This window comes from Oryzias latipes, chromosome 22, assembly GCF_002234675.1.
Source record: "Oryzias latipes chromosome 22, ASM223467v1".
Lineage (NCBI taxonomy): Eukaryota > Metazoa > Chordata > Actinopteri > Beloniformes > Adrianichthyidae > Oryzias > Oryzias latipes.
In genome coordinates, this window is record NC_019880.2 from 26,116,456 (window position 1) to 26,136,876 (window position 20,421).

Below are 20,421 nucleotides of genomic sequence, written 5' to 3' on the forward strand. Positions count from 1 at the left end.
GAGGCTTAATGTGGACATCGGAGGCTGAAGAGGTGTTCAACATAGTAAAAACCATGCTCACTTATGCTACTGTTTACTTTCTACCCTCATAAAATGCAACATTTCATCATCCAAGATGGACTACTTGGATCGAGGAGTTGATGTCATCCTCGCCTAAAGGTTTGATTCAGACAACAAGGTTACCTTGTGCCTTTTCGTACCATCAGTTGTCCTTGGCAGAACAAAACTGGGATATTGGAGATCTTCTGGCTATCGAGGTATCTTTTGAAGAGTGCCACCACCGGCTGAAGCATGCTCAGCATCCATTCATGGTTGACAGGGATCACAAGAACCTTGCAGATTTACCGTCTGCTGTGAGGCTGAATTCATGCTATGGCAGATGATTCGTCCTTTTTAACTGTTCAAGTTTCCACTCTCATACAACCAGGAAGTCAAAACATTAAGGCTGATGCTGTGTCTCATCACAACTGCAATGACCTTGACTTTCCTAAAGCTGGATTCATCTGATCTGGCACAGCTCACTGAAGCCTTAGTCACAACTGCCCAATATCAAGGTTGTAGACCATTAGCTGAGCCCGTAGGGCCAAAATGTTCATGAATGTGTTTTTATAGGCATGCTGCAAGCGTCAAGTCATAGTGAACTCTTACACAACACGTAAGTAAGGGGAAAGTAGACCAGATGCAGACGCATCTGCATCATTTCTTCAACCTTCCCGAATACTGCTGTTCAAGTGATAAGTGCAGCCTAGCTGTTAGAACTTAGGAAATTAGACAATCAGAGTGTAGTTTGAGCGGACATCCTACGGGCACTTACATGTCACATGCAAAACCTGTACCTCTACCCGCTTCAGTCTAGGGTTAAAGGTACAGGGGTAGTTTGCAGCACCAGTACGGGTCACCCCCTCATACAGCTGCATGTGACTAAGGCTTTAGCTGCTGCCGAAACAAACCTGGAGAGTGAGGAAGAAAAAAGGCGTCTCTAAACCTGCATTTCACCTGACTATCGTCTAGGTGGTTGTTTGGCTGCTGCCATGTGGTCCAAAGTAAACCTGATTTCATGCTTCACACCTCCACTGCTGTCTGAAATAATGGAGAAAGCAACTTTGCTAGTTATCCATAGAAGACTCATAGCCATATTTTCTTACTGATATCAAGCCCTCCACCCTCATTGTAAACTGGGTCTCAAAGGTCAGAGGTCATTTTAGTTAGGTTTAGTGAAGATTTTTATATTTGTTCGTTGTAAAAGCAATTTAAATAAAATAATACATCTGATCTGAACTGCAAACAACATAATATTCCACTTTATCTGATAACTCATAAAGAAAAGCATTGGCTTGGCTTTTTTGGCTTCCAAACTTGTTACATTTTTGGGGAGAAACAGTGCGACAGACAGCACCAGCAGCTGTAGTGCAAAACATTGTTCATCCTGGTGGTGAGTCTAAACACCTGGATACTCATAAAGTCAAAGTACTTAGTTTGATTGCGTAATGGTTCTGTTCTCTTCCATAGGTTTTTAAGTCTGCGCTTATTTTATGCATACTTCCTCCGATTTCTGCCATTCAAGCATCAAAGTGTTCTGCAAGTTACGGACAATATTGCTCTCTTCTACACTTTCTTCTCCAACTTATGGTTCTTCTGCAATTCAACAAAGTTGCTGCAATGTTTGCCAAAGAAATACATGTGGAAGGCTCTTCTGCAACCTCAAACCTTCTGCAATCTTAAAATCTGCATACTTTATGCCATTTCAAAAATTCAAACATGCATTTGTTTTGCTTTTTGTGGAATTTGAACCTGTCTTTAAATAATTTTCGAAAATATTTATGTTTTTAAAATAATTTAAGTACTTTAAATTTCAAATACAATAGAAGTCAAAGCGGAGTCCGTTTTTACTTCACTGTTTTAAAATGTATCTCCTCCCTTCCACAGTTTTTACACCATTGAAACTTTAAAATGTAGTGGATGCTTTGGGCTATACAGGTATTACTTTCCTTTTTGGATATGTCAAACAGTTTTTGAACTACAGCTGTTTGAAATTAGGCCATTTTCAACCCCTCGTCGGATTTTAACATTGGTGTGTATTGCGGAATCTGACAGAAATTTTTGATTTTTATTTGATTTGAAATGGTTTATTTCAAGCAATCAAATAAGAATAATACACACAAAAAACATTACAATCATCAGTTATACATTCATACAATGACGAATCAAACAGGATAATTAGACATTTGAATAAATATTGCTTTAAACGGAGTGGAAGGAAGCAAACTTCTATAATCCCACCCCGTTATACTATAACCATTTTATCACATGATTTATCATCATGCGGTTCATAACTTTTATCAGACAGAATTAAGAATCATTAAGTATCAATAAAGCACATGACAAAAATGAATTACTTAAATTATTATGTAAAAAAATAACATTTTTAGAAATTAACATTGCAAATGCAGATCATTTATCTACACTGACCAAAAATATAAACGCAACACTTTTGTTATTGCTCCCATTTTTTATGGTATGAACTCAGAGATGTGAAACATTTTCCACATACACAAAATAACCAGTTCTCTGAAATATTGTTCACAAATCTGTCTAAATCTGTGATAGTGAGCACTTCTCCTTTGCCAAGACAATCCAACCCACCTGACAGGTGTGCCATGTCAAGATGCTGATTAGACAGCATGATGTATATGATTAAAAAAATAATACTATATCAATAAAATAGACATAACACTGTTTCAAAAATCTTCATAGCAAAATTGATCAAGAATCAAACGTTAAAATATGTACAAAATTATGTTACATTATGAAAAATCAGGAATGAATCATTTTTGGGAGAGATGTTAGGAAATAAATGGGTTACTTAGCTCAGCAGAAGAGGAACTGTTTTCTGAGACTTCTGATTGAATTCGCAAAAAGCAAAAACAAAGAAAATGTAAATCAATGGATTCCTCTTTTTGTGAGCTTTTCAAAAGTGAAAGAATTGTTTTTGATCTGACCTATTGTTTAGATGCAACGTCAATTTGTTCCGGTTAAGATGTGTCAAGCTGAGATTCTACACTGTGTCACTAAGGAGATAACATGTAGCAGTGCTGCTGACTCTCCTGACTTTCTTAGAGACGCTCACAGCTGCCTGCAATTGTCTCATTTGTACTAATTATTTAAGGTGGGTCTATTCTGTGTTTGTTAAATCCTTTAAATGTCTTTGGATTTGTTCGAGTCTTCCTGCTCCTGGGTCCTATGGATGGATGGATGGATGGAGGGAGGGATGGAGGGATGGATGGATGGAGGGATGGATGGATGGAGGGATGGAGGGATGGATGGATGGATGGAGGGATAGAGGGATGGAATAGTACTATCACAGGCTAAGGTCAGACGGTGACTGATTCTGAATTTTAAAAAAATCTCTGTGGAACCAAAAGCTCTTGATCGTTCTGATGATTTAGCTGTGTTAGCATGCGTTTCTGAAGATTTTAGAGTTTGTTTTAAGAGACATGAATAAAACAACATTTATAATGTGACATCATGCAGGTGTGTTGACTCACAGAAGAGGGGTGTGGATGGTATTATGGATCTTTTCTGATAGTAGGTTGAAGAAACTGCTTTTTTCTATTATTTTTAAATATATATATTTACAAATGAGTCTGGTCCTTATAACTTGTTAAAAAATGTATTTTTATTTTCTTAAATTTAAATGTCCTCTCATTTTGCTACAGCATCTTGTGGACACATTTTTTATTGTAAGAGTTTTTCTAAACAAATTGAACTGGTATCTGCTGCTTTGATGCTATCGCTAACAGCTTTCTACGTTTCTTTCTGCAGTTGTATCTCTGTTTGTTTCCCTTCTTTTGTCAAAAGGATTTGGACATTTGCATTGAGGATCTTATTGCCTCTATATTGTTTCAATAACTGGTTTCCTGATGTTGTTCAGTAAAGATGTTCTTCTTTTCTTAACAAAAGCACAGTCCAGCCTCATATTCCATCCTCTGTGCATGTCAATCCCATCTTTTTGTAGAACGTTGTCATTCTAGCTGTTGATGTCATTGACAACATTTGAAATCTTTCACCCATGTGCTTTTTTTCCCTTTCAGCCAGAGACCATATTAAGCTACTGTAAAGCCAACACAGCAAATCTGGTGCTAGCATCATACGTACCTGAAAGCTGTCCTTTCATGATCTGTCTGTCTTAAAAAGGATTCCAACTGATCTTCTTCATTGTGATAATGACAGTTTGAAGTGACAGAAAGGAACAGTGAAAGGCAGAAACACGGAGCACATGTCCCTTCACTTGCGTAAATGGAAATGATTGAGTCAGTTGTGACGTCACACACAGTGTTGTGTGCTGGGTCACTATGGTGATACCAATCAGGTGGGAAGCAATTCCTTCTGGAAGGATTTTCTCACAGGCAATGAGGGAGATTTTTAGATTAAGGAGTTTTACTAATTGGCAACAAAATCCCTTCAATAGATGCTGGAGTTTTGTGTTATCCTGATAATGATGATCAGAGCGACAAACCTTCCATTTAATTTATCTCCAGGTTAGGGGCTAAATGTGGTTTTTTTTGTTCCTGTTAAAATATTTTTAGCCTGCTTCTAAAATTAGTCCACAGTAGCCTGCCGCCTTACAGTCGCACTGATGACCACTGTGTTGTCACTGGTAATGTTACACAACAGTGTGTTCTCCTCCCATCTGTTCTCCCTCCTCTGTCTCTATTTTGCTGTGTTCCATGACGCAAACCCTGAGTGGGAGTGGACAAACCTTCTGCTCCCTGAGAGGACTGAGTGGGCTGGCGCTATCCACCGTGAAAGTGCCAGTGATGCAGGCAGAGATGTATATGGGCTGCTGGAGAGGAAAGACAAGGGGGGACGCATTTGAAAACAGTTGCTGAAGCTCAAGACAACATCCGTGGTGAGAAGGACAAAATGGAGAAGCAGAAAAAGGCTTGAAGGACATCAGTTTCAAAAGTGAAAAAACATGTTTAAGCAAAAAATCAAAACATGGGGGGTGAGGAATGTCCGCTGCAGACGCTTCAAAAAGAAATAGTAGAAATAAAAAATGAAAGAAAGATCAATCATGTCACACCATAATGTGTATTTGAATAAAACTAATTACTAAAAATGCTAATATATTTTCTAAAACTAACAGAGTTATTTATCATAGAGAAAAAGCATGATTCTATGAAAGAATTCCAATTAAAATAGGAATGTTCCATCTTCTTGGATAAAAGTTTATGGTCTTTTTTTTTTAAATTTAGGTCTTCAAACTGCATTAATGCAGAGCATAAGGCTTTTTACTTCTGCACCAAGAAAGCATCTATTAATGGTAGGAAACCATTAAGTGTGCAGCTTTGAGACAAAGAAAGGTTTAATGTATCTGTCTTCATCATCAATACACACAGTCAACTGTCATCGCAAGGTTTAAAAAGTTGCACTGTAATATCATAGTAACATCTTACAAAATGACCTAAAAATGGCTAAATGTACTATTATTTTACTATCAACGCGTCATTTGAGATTTTCACGTCCTGAGATCCCTCTCCTGCATTTCCTGATGCAAGCTACTTTTCCACTTTTTAGCCAGCCTCGACTTCTTGCTGAACTCTTTCAGCAGCTCTGTGAGTCTGACTTTGTCACCTTGTAAAAAATAAAAAGCTATTATATTCTGTACCAAACAGGTTTTCATCTCCTTGGTGACCCACTTTTTGTTCCTTGAGTGGATAATTGCCCATTTGGCGAGACTGACAAGTTCTTTATAAAACACATGATGTAAGTACATCCGAAAGCTGAAAAAAATCCTCCCCACAGTCAATTAAAAAAATCTGTATCTGTCAGCTTAAAACAGCCTCTTGGTTTCAGATCCTGATGGGTTTTTTTTGTGATGGTACCTTCTGTCTTAAAACATCCCCTATGTTTTGCGGGGTGATATGGTCTGACAGATCTAGATTTGAAATGAAGGGCATTGTCTAAGCACAAGCCCAGTTTGACGTCTTGTTGGAGTTGTGACGTAATTGTCTAGAAGCTAAAAGATTTGTGATAATGTCACAACTTAAAATCTCTTAGCAGATTCACAGAAAGTCCCCACAAAACAGTTTTTCTGGATGCCCAAGATGGAAGGGGGTCTGTTTACAGAGTTCTTCTCTTTTCGTAGGAACTGGATAGTCAAAAGTGTGATGGCACGCTTTGCTTGTTCAGCATGTTTTGCATCTCTACTATGAAGCTTACATTCCATTTCTTTTTCTTTTTTCTAAAGCTTTGTTGTCATGATCTCCATAACGCTCCAATGGAACGCCGCTCCTCCAGTTGGAGGTTATGAGGGTGGGTAAGTCTACCTGGAGCAGCAGTAGATGACCATGTTGACAGAAAAGTCACAAGCTATGCTGTGCAAACAGGGGGGTATTCCAGGAAGCATGTTTAAACTAGCCTGACTTTGAGCCTGAACTCTGGCTGAAATCCGCCTGAACTTGCTTACTCTGGGTATGTCGGTTCCAAAAGACCGGATATGAGTTGGCGTAATTACGCTCGACTTGGTAACCCTGGGTTAACGCACGGTACATAAAGACATTCTCAATAGATCGCCGATTTCTGGAGTCACCATGGAAACGCGTGGAGAAAAAAAAAAAGCGCGACACTTGAGACAGAAGTGAGACGGAGTCTGAGATTTTAATGACGGCGGATAGAAATTATAAGTCCATCAAAAAAGTAACACGGCTGAAAAATAATTTAAATAATTTAGTTAAATTTATTCAAACTCAATAATTGTTTATACAACTCAAATTTACGTATTTATCTAACTAAATGTCACATTACTTCACTAATCTTTTTTCCATCTTAATTACTTATATTTCTTGAACTTTCATATGTCTAAGTTTGAGCCGGCAGATATGCTCATTTTTATAACAATAAAAAGAACGGAAAGTTTGAGCCGGCAGATATGCTCATTTTTATAACATTAAAAAGAATGGAAAAAAATGCACGGAGTGCAAAAATTCATCACAGAATATTCCATTACTGACATAACAGGTTTGGGTGGTAGAGGTGCTATATCTCTATAACTCATCATCCTCTACTTTACTCTCACTCATGGTGCAGAGACTTAAGCATAGTAGGACAAAATAGCTCGGCCAAACACGGTGAAACACAGTAAAACAGCTATACAACTAAACACATTTTGTAAAAAACCCACACTTAAACCCAAATCCGTCCAGACAGGCAAAGGGAATGATATCCCAGAATCCTTTGCGGTGCCGATCTAACAGCAGCATCAAAGTTACACCTACTTAATTGAATTAATTTGAACGAAAGGAAAATAATTGTCTGAAAACTACGTGTTATTTTTAAGGTGACCTAACAAAAAAAAAGATTTATCTTAACTGAAGCAAATAATTGAGTCAGATCAAAGAAAAAAAGTCTATCTTTCCAACATCCATATGTGGTCTCATCACCCTCTCATGGTGGAAAATGTATTATCTGAGCTTCTTCATCCACTAAATCATCTTCAAATGGACACGCCATGCTGCTTCACCTCTCTGTAAACAAACTAACCTTCAACTAAAACTGCTCCGGACCAGGTTATATTCAGAGCATGAGTTGCCATGGTAACTTGACCTACCCTGAAACAAACCTCCATTTCTGGAACCGAAAGCTGAGGTCATCAACTTCCTTAGCCTCAAACTTATCGTGGGAGCTAGCATAACCTGCTTTCTGGAATACCCCCCAGCACTGCAGGCACAGAAGTAAACAACCATTGCTTTGTCTGCTTTTTGTCGACAGTTAAGTAAACAACTGACCAACTGCAAGCTGTCTGGAGTGTCATTTTGGCTGTTAAGAAAGCCACCCTACCTTCTGTAGCACAAGTGTGGTACCATGGCCTCCAGTCGACACCATTAATGCTAGCAGTTTGCACAAAGCTAGCCTTCTTGTAGCCAATGTTTGTATGCTCAACCAGTGTGGTTTTCCACTTAGTGGCCTTAACAACACAAACTTTTGGTTAGTACTAGAATTTGCAGTCAGCCATTATTATATAAAAATGTGATTAAATAAAGCAACATAAGGTAGTTTAGACCTTATTTTGGAATAGATTTATAAGCTAAAAGAAAATACTCCCCAGTTGCATCAAATCAGTCAGATTTTCTCTAAAATTGTTCCTCTTTAACTAACTTTAATGTTAGTTTTACACATACAACCTAATATCTGGCTTTCATTTGCCCCATGTTCTATTCTTTCTTCTATTTTTGTCTCCAGGATATATTGTGGAATGTGCTGATTCATTTAATTCTAAAACTGCAGCAATGTAAGTGTGAGTGCTGCAGCTAATCGCTAAATGAGCTAACCAAGTTGAGGTGTCACCAAGTTAGGAAAATGGGGAAAAACGTGTCTTGAACCTTCAAGCAACTTGATAAAATTTAAGCCAAAACAGCTGAAGTGATGCAAATACTATTAAAAACTTTATGGTTATAAACAGTCAAGGTAAAGGATAAAAATTGGTTAGTAAACACATGCATAATTAACTAAGAATTAGCTAGCCTTTCCTACCTGCCTTGGAACAATAAATGAAAATGACCTAGTTAGCAAACCCGGCTCATTTATATTGTAGCACCTGGGGGTTAGCCCCGCCTTCAGCCCCTAAAGCTCATGGGAAGTGGGGAGTTTTGGGTGAAAACCTTGAGTGAGAAGGCTGGAAGCATAAGTCACTTCCATGCTGTTTGTGTGTGGTTGAATAGACGGCCTTGATGCTGCAAATGCTTATTGAGGTTGTTGTCTGCTTCTTCCAAGCTGGGACTGTTTGGATTCATGTGATGGACAGTTTTCCAATGAAGCCTCTTAATTTGCAGCTTGGCTTGTGTGCTATCCCACTAAAGTGAAGGTACAGCTGGATCGTCACAATTTTTATGCCCGCGATGACATGTTGTCTAATGTGTCCTGTCCTAATTCAAATAAATAAATACTGATAAAATGTGGTTTTGTTTATGCAATATTGTAAAAGGCCTGGGGTGTATTCCAGGAAGCATGTTTAAACTAGTCTGACTTTGAGCCTGAACTCTGGCTGAAATCCGCCTGAACTTGCTTACTCTGGGTATGTCGGTTCCAAAAGACCGGATATGAGTTGGCGTAATTACGCTCGACTTGGTAACCCTGGGTTAACGCACGGTACATAAAGACATTCTCAATAGATCGCCGATTTCTGGAGTCACCATGGAAACGCGTGGAGAAAAAAAAAAAAAGCGCGACACTTGAGACGGAAGTGAGACGGAGTGTGAGATTTTAATGACGGCGGATAGAAATTATAAGTCCATCAAAAAAGTAACACGGCTGAAAGATAATTTAAATAATTTAGTTAAATTAATTCAAACTCAATAATTGTTTATACAACTCAAATTTACGTATTTATCTGACTAAATGTCACATTACTCTATTAATCTTTTTTCCATCTTAATTACTTATATTTCTTGAACTTTCATATGTCTAAGTTTGAGCCGGCAGATATGCTCATTTTTACAACAATAAAAAGAACGGGAAAAAAAATGCACCGAGTGCAAAAACTCACTAAAGAATTTTCCATCACTGTGATAATAGAATGAAGGGGTAGAGGTGCTATATAAACTCATCATCCTCTACTTTACTCTCACTCATGGTACAGAGACGTAAGCATAGTAGGACAAAATAGCTCGGCCAAACACGGTGAAACACAGTAAAACAGCTAAACAACTAAACACATTTTGTAAAAAACCCACACTTAAACCCAAATCCGTCCAGACAGGCAAAGGGAATGATATCCCAGAATCCCTTGCAGTGCCGATCTAACAGCAGCATCAAAGTTACACCTACTTAATTGAATTAATTTGAACGAAAGGAAAATAATTGTATGAAAACTACGTGTTATTTTTAAGGTGACCTAACAAAAAAAAAGATTTATCTTAACTGAAGCAAATAATTGAGTCAGATCAAAGAAAAAAAGTCTATCTTTCCAACATCCATATGTGGTCTTATCACCCTCTCATGGTGGAAAAAGTATTATCTGAGCTTCTTCATCCACTAAATCATCTTCAAATGGACACGTCATGCTGCTTCACCTCTCTGTAAACAAACTAAGCTTCAACTAAACCTGATCCAGACCAGGTTATGTTCAGAGCATGAGTTGCCATGGCAACTTGACCTACCCTGAAACATACCTCCATTTCTGGAACCGAAAGCTGAGGTTATCAACTTCCTTAGCCTCAAACTTACCGTGGGAGCTAGCATAACCTGCTTTCTGGAATACCCCCCTGCTGTGCTCATAAACACTAACTTCCCTGCAATAAACAACAGAAGAAAAAAAAAATCAACAAATAAGTATAATTCCTCCTTGATTTGTCTCTGAAAGCTCTCTGAATGCTTCAAAAATGCAATAAGCAAAACTGAAATCCATCCTAAATTATTTTAAAAGTCAGAAAAAATACCAGAAATGCCCAAATACGTCTTCTTTTATTTTTGCATTGCTTTCATTTTTTAATTGTATTTATTGTTTAAATGATATTGTATCATATTGTCATTAGTAATTTTATCAAATTTTCATTTTATGTTCAGCACTTTGGTTGCCTCTGCCTTTACAAGTGCTCTACAAATAATGGATGGATTGATTGAGAAAGTGATGGAACGAATAGAAGCTTTCTTTAAAAACCTCCTTTCAAACCCCAGTTTTTAATTGCTCATGATCAAAAACAGGATCTCTTGACCTGATTATTTTATTCAAAAAGGATTTAATGCAGGATTTTTACTGATTAGGCATTTTTAATGATACAATGTAAAAATGCTACACTTTGTTCTGAAATGTTCTAAAAGAGGTTCAAAAATGTTTTTTTTAGTTTTATAAAGTAAATGCTTGAATGGGGTTACCTGTGATGTATTTGATAAGGAAAGAAACACGCAAAAAGATGTTCTCCTGATTTGTATAAAAACTGCTGAAAATGAGATTTTTTTTTTTTTTTGCTTTGAGTAAACATGTTATTTTTTTATTTTCTAGGTTTTACCACAGAAATCAGTCAATGAAATGGGGATTATGGGATGGACAGAAAACATTTGGTATCGCTGATCCAGACCATTGTGAAGCATATAGCAGCTAGAAAAAAGACATCCAGACAACATCAGTACATCTGCATCACAGCACACCATCTGCTGAAGATAGAATATCGAACTTGTGTTTAGAAATTCTTGTTCTTTGGGTTATTAAAAGGAAAAATACTCTTTTTCTGGATGAACTCCATAAAAAAGGATTTATCAAAAAAAAAACGTAAAATTTGAATGTACTGTATAGTGACATCCAATATCCAGTGTTTTTAAATGAACTATACCTAAAGCTTGTTATGTTTTATAAACTCTTTTTTGTTTTTTGCCCTTTTGATAATTTAATTGTTCCTAGAAATACCAACCAATCAGTGATCTTCACAGTGACCTCTGTCCGTTTCTCCCACCTTCTCTGTGTATCTTTAGCAACTCAGGCCCCCATGATCCATCGATGGCTATGTTACAATTTGGCTAAAAGCAGCTCTGATGTAACAAGTGACACCTTCTGTTTCCATGCTTCCGGTCGCTAGGCAACCTCAGCAATTACAGCACAGCCAAGAGAGCATAGAGAGGAAGTAGCAGCCAGTGGCCCCCCTGCCTTTGTTAATCTTGACTATGGCTGTTCAGACTTCATCCGTCATCTAAATGCAGCACTTTTCATACCAAGTCAGTGACGAGGGCCGCTGCAGCATGCTGTGCTTCCTACTGCTTTCATTATTTCATTTCTCCTTCCTGCATTCTTGTTGTCTGGTAAGGAAATCCGTTTGCAGCTTGCTGACTGCACCAAAGCTCTCTGCTGCCCTCTTTTGTTCTTTCAACTCCAGTAATGAACCTGGTGAACTGTAGAGCATTGAGGGACAACCTTTATTTATTTACAGAGGACATCTAAACATGTGGTTTGTCAGAAAGGAGGCGAGAAAACGTATTGACTTATTAAGCTAAGAGTAGAGTTCAACATGTCTCACCATAAAAAAAGCCGAATTTAAATTTGAAACAGACAAACAGATTTGGCAAATTAAAACCCATCAGCTATTTTTGAACTGACTGGATTTGAGCAAATAAGGAGACCCAAATCCTTTCTGTTAAAAACAAAGCAAGTGTTGTTTTTCCAGGTTTAGTGAGGTCATGTGACCTCCCTATGACACGGATTAGGCAAGGCCAGTTTGTGGTCAGCATGTCTATTATTAGCTAACATTACCAATAACATTTGCATCAGCTGCTAATCCTGGAAACATTTCCGTCCATATTCTGCAACTGTCATGAGAAATGTGTCCAAAATTAGCACTTTTGGTGTTTACATGATGCATCGTGCAGCTTTGTCATTTCTGCATCTGCTGGTTTTAAAGCATTAAGTCATTCGGTTGAGCAAGTTCCTTCCAAACTGTAGTACATTACCGATTGCTTTGCTGGGCAAGTAGATCCACATTTAATGCCCAGACTTAGTAGTCCCCATCCTGTCACTGGGCAGGACACCTAACCCCAAACGGGTCCCAACTGTAAATAATAAACTAAAAACTGTAAGTTGCTTTGGATGAAGGTGTTAGCCAAATGCAACGGAATGTTTGTGAAATCTGTTCAAACCAAAAGGGGAAGTTTGGAATCTTTATTTTTAGTCTCATTTAACTTCTGTCCCACTTTTAAAAGCACATTAAAAGATGATGTGATGTTCTGGGACCGACTGCAGTGTGTTTTTTATTTTCATTAGAGGGCAGATATCATGTAAAATCAACTTTTTGAGCTTTTAAGTGTGTTATAATGTTAAATCCTCACAAAGACAACCCCAAAGCGGTATTTTGATCCATTCACGCATCTGTGAGTATTCCTCTAAAAGCCGCGCTCTGAGCACCAGCCCCTCCCAATTACCGCTCAAGGTAATCTGTCAATCAGATGTTTTCTGATTCAGTTTAGAACTTGAATAACTAACAATAAAGAAAGAAATATCACAAAAACACAGGCAAGAAAATATTTTTCAAAAAAACAAGAATGGTTATTCTGACCCATAGGTTGATTGCTGAGTAATGGCTGTTTATTTCTGCGGGATTCTGGCGTTTTGGAACCAACAGGTACTTCTTTTTGGAACAAGGGGGGGAGGGGTCACTCAGTCCAATTCATTTATATAGTACAGTCAATGGGAGAGTTCCTCTATTTATTTAACTTTATTTCTTTCTTTTGTTGCTTTTTATTACATACGTACTCATTCTTAGAGATGTCACACATAAAAATGAATAAAAGAATAACTCATGCATGGTGGCGCAGTGGTTTGCGCTCTTGCCTCACAGCAAGAAGGCCCCTGGTTCAAGTCCCAGCTGGGGGATGTGAAAAAACAACAGCAATGGGGGACCTTTCTGTGTGGAGTTTGCATGTTCTCCCTGTGCATGCGTGGGTTTTCTCCAGGATCTCCGGCTTCCGCCGATAGGCTCCAGCAGCCCCGTGACCCCGGAAGGGGAAAATGAATGAATGAAAGAATAACTCAGAGGGAAACCTGTGGGACATATCAGTGTTCCAGTTAGCCAGCTAGTGCATCCACACACTCCATTCAGTTCTAGCCACGCAGGAATTCAAGATGAGGCCATCTGTTAGTGTTCAACTGTCTTATTGTAAAGATAATGATGTAAATGTCAATGCTGACCAAGGCTGAGGGTGGAAGTTTTTGAAACAGTTAAACTCGGATGAACTGTTCTTGGGTTCAGCATGACGACACAAACATAATGAAGGAATGAAAACACACAACAGGCGGATGTCACCGTTCTGTGTGCAGGCTGACCATGACAAAATTGATTTATAAACTACTATATGAAAAAGGGTGTGTGGCAGACTTTATGAAACATTTTCAAGATTACTTATGTGTATGATCCTGAATCTGCACTTTGTTTGTTTTTTAACAAGTTATTTCATTTCTGACAATCACTTGCATAATCTCAGGCTAAGATTACATGATTACAGGAATGAATTTCCTTTTGTCAGTGCAAGGTAAGTTTTTTAGTAGGAAGAACTGTAAAAGATCAACACTGTTTAATCAATTTGGATTTTCTCCACAGTCATGGTTAGGAGGCATTTGGTTAACTTCAGATCTTTAGACTTTTATCAATAATTGGACCTTATAAGTAATACAGCAGTCATTTAGTCTGCAGGTATGGCTGCTGTTCAGGCCTTTCCATATCAGTCAGTAGCATTGTTCAGACCTTTAAAAGCTTTGGTGACAAAACACATCATGTTTGGAAAAATCACCATTGACAAAAACATGCTCTTGTAGAACATTTTCAAAGCTTCTGTTGTGGATTTATGAATATTGATGCACACATGTTTGTTGTATGCTCAGTGCCTGTTTTTTTTGTAAGATCAGGTTTTGGTTTGATTTTTTATAATTTTGTTAATAAATGTAACATTTATCCATCAAAAGAAAGAAAGCTAGAAGGTTTTCACGGTTGGACAGTTATTTATATTTATTTTGTGTCACTGACCTTTAAACTCTTATGTAAGTGTTAGGAAAAACTGGAGTTTCTGTTTTTACTAGGAACTGCGAATTTGAATATTTAAAGTCCCACTCCGACCATCTTTTGATCTCTTTCCCAGAGGTCTTTTGAATTATGGTTAAGCAGTTTTCCGCCCAAGTAAAAATAAACCTGTGCTGTTTTTCAGTTTATAATTGCAGAGACCGTGTCCTGACATGGATAAAATTTTTGTTTTATCTCGTTCCCACAAAATAATTAATTTGTGCAAACGAAATAATTGTTCACGCCATAAGTTATTCATAAACACAGATTTGCTCTCCGTCCGGCCGCAAAAGCTGCTTTCAGCAGTAACTTCCTTGTCTCTGTGACCCACATTCGTTCAAGAAAGGTAAAAATAAAAACTAGAATGATCAATTTATTATTGTCTCAATGAAAATAAGAAAAAAATATCTTAAGAATTAGGATGCCCTAGCTTGCTGCTTTGCCATACCGCAGCATTTTTCCCGACATAGCTCCTAGCTCCGCCGCAGAGCACTTTTTTTTGTCATGCCGGCATTATGGCAGCTGGCTGGCCGTCTACCAGATAAGGTCGAATAGTAATATAATAGTAATAATTTTCGGGACTTTTCTTTTATTAACATACTCGTTAGCAGTCACTTTACATCCGAAGGCTAGTAGGCTACATGCTACGTAGGGCATGGGGGGGCAGGGCAGGGCCACGGTGATTGGTCGAGATGCATTATGGGATATGTGTGAAGCATGATGGGATACGTAGCATGTAGCCTTTGGATGTTAAGCGACTGCTAACGAGTATGTTAATCAAAGACAAGTCCTGAATATTAGTATTCCTATTCTACCCTAAACTACAATATCAGCTGGCTGTCCGTCTACCGGCCAGCCAGCTGCCCAAATGACAAGCAAAAGAGCTCCGCAGGCCGGAGCTCGTAGCACATTATAGCTCATTGCTCGAGCGAGCTATGCCTGAAGAATCGCTGCAGTAGGGGGAAGCAGCAAGCTTGGGCATCCTAAATATTATATATTATATATAATATTATATTATATTGAGACAATAATAGATCGATCATTCTTGTTTCTATTTTCCCCCTCTTGAACAAATGCGGCTCACAGAAACATGGAAGTAGCGACAGAAAGCGGCTTTTGCGGCAGGATGGACGGAGAGTGTACCTGGATTTGAATGAACCCAGACATGAAGACCTGATGCCTTTATGCTCTTTAAAATAAATACATTTGATCTCTAAACATCCTCCGTGTCTTCAATGCAATGTAATGAAAGACAGACAGAAATGTGAAGGTATCTGCTGTGAATCCAAGCATCGCTAACATCCGTATTTATGAATGACTAATCACGTCAATAATTATTTCGTTCGCACAAATTAATTATTTCGAGGGAAAGGAACATTATTTTGTGGGAACAAGATATTTTTTATTTTATCCATGTCAGGACACGGGCTCCGTACTTAATATCTGAAGAGCGGCAGGATTTAATTAGAAATTGGCCTCTGAGTTGTGGGTGGGACTGTTGGTGCAGAGCAACCACGCCCCACATCCCGTCACCCTTACCTGAGAGCTCTCTGTTTACATGCACTCCCGCTAGCTGACAGCCGCTCACACCCTCAAGCTAACATTACGACAAGAATGGCGATTTATTTTGGAGTTATCCAGCCGCGCCGTTGTTGAGATGTCAGCTCGGACAAGGAAAGCAAAGACGTCCTCTAAAAGTGGATGTGTGTGCCCTGGTTTTTGTTGCATCTTTGTTGATTCACAACAATTTGAATAAAGAAATACTCAGAAATGCAATTTTAAGCTTAATTTTGTTTATAAATGTCTTTCTTCGTCAGAAAAATACCACAAGAACACATTAACAACTCCAAAAACAACAGTTTCAGCTGAGTGGGTGTTCAACGCAAAGACTAAAGCTGTCTCATGTTTGATCTGCATCTTTCTGTAATAGTGTACTTTGCACAGCACTGTGTAATCCTGAGCTGTGAAGCAATGATAGAAAACCACAGGCTGAAGCCAGTGAGTAAGCCTGTACTTTTATGTAAAAGAAAATAATGACAACGAGGAGAAAATAGCAGCCTGGAAGTCTAAAAGTAGCTTCTCCACCACAGATGGCTTGTGTGCTGTCCGCCAGTGGGTCAGTGGGTGAGGTAGGAGTGGAAGCGGGAGGAGAGGCTGTGGCCGTATGTTGCTATCCAGGGGAGAGTGTGGGCGAAGCGGGCAGCAGGAAAGAGAAAGACAAGGACTTCCAAAGCCAAGTGGGCTGATGTTTGCCGTATACAGAGCTAAAAACAGACTCAATGACGCGCATAGGTCAGCTGGCTGATTTGTCATGATATTTCCGTGTTAAATAAGTGATGAGGGGAGAGAACAAACCTGCAAAATTGTGTTTGCACCCATTTTTGTCACTTTGTTTGGAGGGGAGTATGCAAATATTTGACCAAACTAAGTGGATGCGATTTTAAAGGATGTGTGTTTTTGCTGTTTAAGGGAACCAGTCTAAAGAAGTTGGTTCTGGTCTCACTGGGTCACTTTTGGGCCACGAAATTCTGCTGCAGGCACAAATGATTCCACAACATCCTCCTTCGCTTTCTGTCCTAAAGGAGTCGTATTTACAAATATAGTCATTAAAATTATCATCCATTGTATGTTCATTTGACTCTGATCAGGACTGCGGGGGCTGCTGGAGTCTACCCCCCCATAATAAAAACAACAACACTGAAACAACAGAGTTCATCTTGGATAGATGAGATTATTTAAAAGGGAGAAGGCTATTTCATTAAAAACATAATAGACATGAGTCAAAACCCAGATTTAACCAAAAGCTGATTTTTTTAGCTGGAGTCCCCTGACCTCCATGTTGAACGATGAGTAAAAGACATGGATTTGACGGCACAACAAACCAAACACCAATGGACATACATGCACTTACGAGCAATACATGCCATCAACCATCAAATAGATAAACACATGAAGAAATACAACATCCAAACAAGTCCAGCCTTAGTGTAGAAAGGTGTGTGTGCTGATGAGCCATTGCTTGAAATAAGTGAAGCTTTATATATTCGTAGAGGTTTCATTTGTTGAGGTTAAGTTCATCTCTGTGGGATCGCCGTAGCTTCTTTGTAGGTCAGTTTGCTGCAGGTTCCCACGGACAGACTTACAGTGACTCATACTTATGTTTGAAGACCCCTTCCGGTGTAAATCACGTGTTTGGTGTTTTTAACGTGTCCTTGTGGCATTTTTCTGATGATGGACGACATGTGTGAATAAAAAAAAAGGTCAAAATTGCTTTTTTGAGTATTTCTTTATTCAAATGGATGTGAATCAGGATCCGACGAAAAAAATGCTGTTTGAAAACATTCCATCTGTGACGTGGAAAATACACTGGACAGGCCACAAGCTCTCCTGCTCCGCTCCATTCTGATGCGTCAACCTGCAGACAAGCAGATCCATGGACGTCTGTTTTCCTCGTGGCGTCTGGCTCAAAACTGCTAGCTCAGATACTCCTCGCCCTTTTTGTTGCACTGCTAAGGTCAGTTTGGGGTTCTGAGGGGCAAGAAAACGACAAATTTTTGCTAAAAACGGCTTAATCATAAAGGCAAAATTTAGAAGACCACTGGGAACGCTTTCACAAAATACCAAAAGACGATGAGAGTGGAACTTTTAAACTGTGAAACAAGTCTTTGTTTCCAAAGATCTGTCATAACCTGCAGGCTCCAAACAGAAATTGGAACCAGGTTTATTTTTGTAAAACTCAAGTCGTTCTACAGATCAATTACTCTCAACTATGCTGGAGTTTACATGAACATATCTATTACACAGTACAGTAAGGGATACACATGCATTACACACAGAAAGGAAACGCTTTCATCAGTCACCAGCAGACAGTTCCCGGATTTTGTCAAGATTCTGTGCATTACTTTGACTTCATATCAGAGACGATACAATGCAGAGCTTTTAAAGGCTGATTTACAAACTGCTCAGCTCACTGCATGCTTTCTGAAATGTGTTCAGTAGCAGTGAGCCGCCAGCAGAGGGCAGACAAACGCCTGCATGTGTCTGCGGCTGCGCATGCTGCAGGTAAAAAGAGAATTATTAATCCCACAGACTGCCCACACAAATGACAACAAGAGCCGCCTTTCCTAATACAGTAAAATAGAAAAAATGTATTTTTGCTGCTCATGGCTTTCCATTCATTTATCAAAGTGACATTTACACTAAAGCAAGGGTGTCAGAATCCAGGCCTAAAGGGCCGGCTTTTCAGAAACTTCATCTGATGCTGATTACCTGGACCAGGTGTGCTTGGCCAATGAGAAACTACAGTTGCTACAGCCACAGCCCAGGAGGCCTGGTGTTTGACACCAGCGTCCATAATGGAGGCGCAGAAAACATGATCTGATTCTCATCTAGAACGTTTTTTTCTGATCACCAAACTGATGTCGCTGTAGTAAAAAAAGACCAAAAAAAAGCCTGACCAGAGCTTTAGGTAAAGCACAAAATTATTTTTGCCATGTGAAAGAAGAAAAAACATGCATCAGGATAAAAAAAAACATACAAATTGAGAGTATTTGCGTCTGAGGCTAGCAGATAGCTTAAACCTTTGTGGTCAGAAAGGTGCGCGATGAGCCGAGTGGACCACGGCGCCGTGAGATGCATCCCTGATGTGAGACAGAAGTCAAATTCTCTACAAACTGGCTTCACCCAGTGGGGGGGGACATTGCAGAATCATTGCTCCATCAGGGCTGTTCTGTCACACCATTATCAATTAGGCCTTCACTTTGAACCAAAAGCTAAACAGCCCGCCTTTCCTCCCCACCTGGAGCGATGCTTTTTCACGGTCTGGCCTCTAAACTCTGGGATTTATTCATCTATTGTCCGAGTTCATCCCAAGCATGCATAGAGTCAACGGCCCAGAGTCCAACCGCCAAACATGATTTCATGCACATGTTTCTGTGACACAAAGAAATCATTACTCACAAACACAAGCAGGCGATGAACCCAAACTCACTGTTCTGCCAGAGAAGACAATCTTCTGATATTCTTAACCCCTTTAACACTTTGCTTAATCTGCTATGTGTAACTTAATCAGTAACTTAATCCCACTTGCACACTTTATGAAGCAGACTTTTAAGGTTATTAGAAGAACCTGCTTTCAAGTAAATCTGGAGAATGAAGGAAATAAAAATAAAGGAAAATGACCTTCCTCACAAGCGCTCATCTTCAGCAGTCCTGACAGAAAGCTCTTTTGGAAGTTCCTGGTAGATTAAACACAATAAAGATTGGCTTTATGGTGTTTTTAACATGTTATTGGCCCCGCCCACAACTCAGAAGTGGCTTTCCGACGAATTCCTGCCACTCTGCAGAAACTATGTCCTAGAAAACGACATCGGAGGGGGACTTTAACACAAAATATCATTCTTAAACAAACAGCTTAAGTTCTGCTTGAAGCCCGAACCAAGAATGTGCTGAACCAATTTGCAACAATGTTTTTGCTTCAAAAATGAGCAGAAAACAAGGCTTACGAGGAAGTTTGTAAAATTTTCTCTTTGACTGCTGTTCTTCTTGACTTGAAGTGATGCTTTTTCATGGTCTCTAAAGTGAAATAGCATTTTACAGATTTGTGGCAGTGGACAGAGCAGCCTGAAAAGGTCAAATGTTATCTGAATGGCAGTTAAATCAGCTTCCCAATCTGTATTTGTGACACCCTGTTTTGGAAAAGTCTTTGCCAAACTTAGTGTTCCCTTTTTTGCAGCAGCAACACGCAGGTAAATGCTGCCCTCATGTGTCCAAAAGGTGCAACGCTCACTTTCCAGAGACCGTTGAGCCAACTGGAAAGTCTATTTAATGAAACAATAACATTTGTTCCATTTTTCTCTTAAATAATTCGTAGAGTTTGTGCTCAAAA